Source organism: Papio anubis, chromosome 16, assembly GCF_008728515.1.
Source record: "Papio anubis isolate 15944 chromosome 16, Panubis1.0, whole genome shotgun sequence".
In the NCBI taxonomy this organism is placed as follows: Eukaryota; Metazoa; Chordata; class Mammalia; order Primates; family Cercopithecidae; genus Papio; species Papio anubis.
The window spans coordinates 16809850-16815521 of record NC_044991.1 but is presented as its reverse complement, the minus strand read 5'-3'; positions in this window follow the sequence as shown (position 1 = coordinate 16815521).

The window sequence follows — 5672 nt, the reverse complement described above, 5'->3', positions numbered from 1 at the left end:
CTCACTTAATGACTATGAATTAGGGAAGGTAGATGTTATTTTCTCTGGGAAAATCAATAAAATTCAGCCTGGAGTTACTCTGGTAGAGGAATAGGATCCAGTTGGACCCATGTAAGGCTTCGACCACATCACTATAGCCTCCCTCAGAACCTTAGCTGATGTGCTTCTCTGTGGAATGCCTCCACATTTTATCAAAGGTCACCCAAGGATAATAATAGCCAACCTTTCTTGAGCATTTAATGTATGTCAGACACTGTACTCCCCCGAGTGCTTTATATGCATCTTATTTTTCCACCGTCATGATGAAGGAGATGTTCTATTATCAGACAAGTAAGATAAAGCTCAAGGAGGTTAAAGGGCTTGCTCTGGATCATCTCAGCTCAAATAGCAGACGCTTCAGTCCCTGTGTGATTGGATAGAAGGCTTTACTGGCCCAAGGATCAACTGAATGGACCTCTCCTCTGTGTTCATTGTGGAATTCTTGGTGACGGCATTGTCTCTCACCTTATGGAATGTTTTTGTTGTTGTTGTTGTTTCTGAGATGGAGTCTCACTCAGTCGCCCAGGCTGGAGTGCAGTGACATGATCTTGGCTCACTGCAACCTCCGCCTCCTGGGTTCAGGCCATTCTCCTGCCTCAGACTCCCGAGTAGCTGGGACTACAGGCGCCCGCCACCACGCCTGGCTAATTTTTTATATTTTTAGTAGAGACGGAGTTTCACCACATTAGCCAGGATGGTCTCGATCTCCTGACCTTATGATCTGCCCGCCTCAGCCTCCCAGAGTGCTGGGATTACAGGTGGCAGCCACCGTGGCCGGCCAGAATGTTCTTATATAATACCTGCTTTCAGAAAATTCTCTCAATAGTTACAGCATGCTTTCTTGGAGGAAAAAAAATTGTTGTTGTTAACATTGTGGTTTTTGTTTCGTGTTTTGTTTTGTTTTGTTTTGTTTGAGATGGAGTCTCGCTCTGTCGCCAGGCTGGAGCGCAGTGGCGCGATCTACCTCCACCTCCTGGGTTCAAGTGATTCTCCTGCCTCAGCCTCCAGAGTAGCTGGGATTATAGGCGCCGGCCACCATGCCCGGCTAATTTTTTGTATTTTTAGTAGAGACAGGGTTTTGCCATGTTGAACAGGCTGGTCTTGAACTCCTGACCTCAGGTGATTCACCGGCCTCGGTCTCCCAAAGTGCTGGGATTACAGGCATGAACCGCCGCGCCTGGCCTGTTTTGTATTTTTATCAGTACTTTCAGCGAATGAAAAGGTGTGTCCTAGTGGAAAATAACAAGAGTTAGGAATTAGTTCTGGCCTAGAATGCTTGCTGGGAATCGAAACTTGATGGGTTTAATTGCTGCTCTGTCACCTGCATGCTTGTGTAACTTTATACAAGTTGCTTTATCTCTTTGAGACTTGATTAATTTAATTTCTAAAGTGACAAAGTCATAGCAAATGTAAGGATTGCTATAAGTGCTGGAGATAATACATGTGAGAATACTATTGTAGTATTCATTTCTGTGGGGGCAGGGGACTACCTAGGGTTGGAATACCCGTTTTTTTTTTCCTCTGTGTGTGTGTGTGTGTATGTGTGTATATATATATATATACACATGTATATATATATATGTGGTGCTGCTGGAGTGCATTGGCATGATCACAGCTCACTGCAGCCTCAACCTCCCAGGTTCAAGTGATCCTCCCACCTCAGCCTCCAGAGTACCTGGGACCACAGAGGCATGCCACCACACCCAGCTAATTTAAAAAAAAAAAAAAATGTGTAGAGACAGGATTTCACCATGTTGCCCAGGCTGGTCTTGAACTCCTGAGTTCAAGTGATCTGCCCACTTGACCTTCCAAAGTGTTGGTGTTACAAGTGTGAGCCATTTCTCCCTGCCAGAATATCCTTCTTATTCAGGATGAAATTCTCATTACTTTGGTCTTAGTGGGAAGCAGGGTCCCAATTTCTTTTTTCTTTTTTTTTTTTTATTTTTTTGAGATGGAGTCTTGCTCTGTTGCCAGGCTGGAGTTCAGTGGTGTGACCTTGGCTCACTGCAACCTCTGCCTCCAGGGTTCAAGCAATTCTCCTGCCTCAGCCTCCTGAGTAGCTAGGACTACAGGCACGTGCCACCACACCCAACTAATGTTTGTATTTTTAGTAGAGACAGGGTTTCACCGTGTTGGCCAGGATGGTCTCGATCTCTTGACCTCATGATCCGCCCGCCTCGGCCTTCGAAAGTGCTGGGATGACAGGCGTGAGCCACCGTGCCCGGCCCAGGGTCCCAATATCTGATGTGGAAACTGAAGTAGAGTACACATCACCAGCCAGGGGCTCCTGACTTTGATCAAAGCAAACTGATTCGGGATGACTAAGCTGAAGAGAGCTAACTTACGTCATTGGGAGGGATGAAGAAATAAACTCAAGAGCTTAGGAGCAATGCCCAGAACCCTGCTGGAGAGCTGGCCTGTTGAGGAAACTGCTGTGCTGCCCCTGAGTACTAGAGTGTGCACCCCGTTAGGATCTCAGTATCTTACTACAGCTTCGAGGCCACTTCTGCATGACAAACTCAACCTTGCGTCCAGCAACCCCACAAAATGGGTGCTCCACACAGAGCCTGGTTCCTTGTGTAGTTCCCTGCTGATGGGTGAAGCTGAGGTCACATGTCTGGGTCAAAGCGGTGAAGGTACCTGGAGGAGAGATTTTTTCAAATTTCTACCTTGGGAAGGTGGGACCCATCGGGGCAGGGTGGACTACTTAGAGATTACGAGATGTTCAGAGCAGTCAGAACACATGGATAATAGATATGCAAATATCTATTACAGGGCAGAGATTCCTGTCTCCACACTCTTGCAAGGAGAGCACGAGCGTGTGACCTAGGCTGAACCAATCAAATGTCCCGTTTGAGGAAGCGAAACAAACATCCAGGGCAATACAAAGTTTGTTCCTGGTGGACACAGCAGAATAAAAAATCTGTGGCAGCAGCAGTGACTCTCGAGAGATGACAGTACCTATGGTAGCACCCTAACCACATTCTCTCTGAGAGACATGGCCTTGATCGTGGTTTTAGTGTCTTCGCTTTCTTTAATGCTACATTTGTTTTGAGCTTTAATTTCAATTCCTTCTGTATATTCTGCGAGCTATATGATAACCTTCCGATAAGGTAATTTTCTGTCTGATGTTTGCAACCGAGAACACTCATTGGTAAAGAAATTGCCGCTAGTGAGTAGGTTACAGACAATGGTAGACTATCAAGGGAAAGGGAATAATCTGTAATAATTTCTAGCCTAATTGGGGTTGTGAGAATCTGGCAGACTAAGGTATATGGTGGTCTTACGGTTAATTAAATCAATGCATCTGATCCCCTCCAAGGCATAGTGAGTGTTTGCTGTCATAGAATAATCTAAAGGATGTTATGGAAATAGTCTGAGATACTTTGTTTAAATAAGAAATCTAACAGAGTGAAAATGTTTATTTAATTTTCTTACATCCATGCATGTAGTATACACAGAGAAGTACCAATAAAACCCTTCTGGTTTATCAAAGAAACTTCACAAGTATTTGTAGCCTTTATAAAAATGAGGCTATCACTCTACATATTATATTCAGGCATCAAATAATTAAAATAGCAGACAATTGCAGCTTTTCTTCTTTAGATTAAAGGGAACTTTTCCAGACCACTGAAACCATCTCATGTCTGAGAGTTTTACAAGACTCCTTTGTTGTGAAAATGTACTTGCATGTGTGGCATCCTCACACAAAATCATATCTGCTTTTCTGTAGCTGAAGGGAAAGAGTGAACATTTATCTCTTTATTTTTCTTGAGATAATAATATCTTTAATAATATTTCTTTCATCAGAGGTTAGAAGGGACAGCTTCAAGCTTAGTAATTAAATCACATTGTTAGCCGTGAGGGGGGTAAACAGGTTGAGAAGCTTTAAAACTTAAAATATGGAAAAGACAAAGGCAGAAAGAGAGTGTTATGTGTCGTGTTTGTGTCGTGTTTTGTATCTACAAGAGCATGAGGAATTCATGGACTATGGGTGACGACGTAAAGAGATGAAATGACATCCTCAGAGCTCTAAAATGTTGGCTCAGAACTCAGAAACCAGGAACTTTGAATGATTAGAGTTAAATAATCACCTATGGATTACAGCTGTAAACCAAAAGCAAAGTTTGATTCTGTTGACTGCCAACGCAATGTCTGTTGAATTCAAGGCATCACCAAATGTCTTTTAACTAGGTTATTGTATACACTAGGTTATTGTTGACAAAATAGCAGGCCCTTAAGAGTTGGAATAGGGATATATGAGAGGATTCAGAGCAGTGGACACTCCCAGCCCTCAGTAATTCTCCCACTTAGAATTAAGTGAGGCAGCTGTTCCTCCTCGTGTTTGATGAGGCTCTTTTCCTCTTGCTTGAAGGTATTAAAACTCTCTTTCCTAAGGCCATTATCTTTGAAGAAGAAGCTAGTCCTATTTATGTGCTCCATGCCTATAAATAAACTCATACGCTAGCATGCTCGGAGCTGCAAGTTCAATTAAAAACCATAGTCTTAGTGAAAAAGGGTCAGTTGCAAGATAATTTTGATCTGGGCACACATTCTTTAGACTCAATCCAGTGTACTAGCTTAAACAACTGCAAGTCATTCTAATTGATGACTTGGTTGGTTGACTAAAATGTATACACACACACACACACACACACACACACACACAAAGACTGGGCCCCAAATGATTTCGAAGACACAAATAAGTGGCATCCATCCCTTGCTCAGATTCCAAGTATACTTACTCCTTTTACTTTGCTGCCACTCCACATCTATGACATCATGAGATTTTTCCAATGACAGAAGAGGAAACCTTTGAGTTGAGTGTGCTGTGAGTCTGCCCTGTGCACATAAGCTAAGATCTAGCACTGTGGTGGCCCTCATGGGTGGTCTTGCAGGAGAATGAAGGAGCACCATCTCACCATAGGCAGTGTTTCAAGCAGAACATTTCATAGCTCATTTTCAGTTGTAAAAAGGATAGCTGCATGGGTATTAGGTTAGTGGAGAGCAATCTTTTAAAGTCTTTTTTTTAATATAGGAAGAAGGGTTATGGACCTCAGTGACCATTTATTTATCTGTTAGACTATCCAGCACCTGAATATCATTCTGTTTTTTTTCTGGCTCAGAATTCTTTAATGCTAATTTCTCAGAATGTACAGTATATACATTCTTTTTAAATATATATTTTATTTTATTTTTCTTTAAGTGCTGGGATACATGTGCTGAACGTGCAGATTTGTTACATAGGTATACATGTGCCATGGTGGTTTGCTGCACCTAAAAACTATCATCTAGGTTTTAAGCCCTGCATGCATTAGGTATTTATCCTAATGCTCTCCCTTCCCTTTCTCCCCACCCGCAAACAGGCCCCACTGTATATGTTTATTGCAGCACTATTTATAATAGCAAAGACATGGATAAAGACTGGATAAAGAAAATGTGGCATATATACACCATGGAATATTATGCAGCCCCAAAAAAGAATGAGTTCATGTCCTTTGTGGGGACATGGATGAAGCTGGAAAATATCATTCTTACCATGGTGAAATTCCCTTTTGGAAGGACCTTGGTGAGATACAACTCCCCGTTCAATAAGGAAGCTGAGGAAAGGCAGAAGTTCCCTTTCTCTGGCA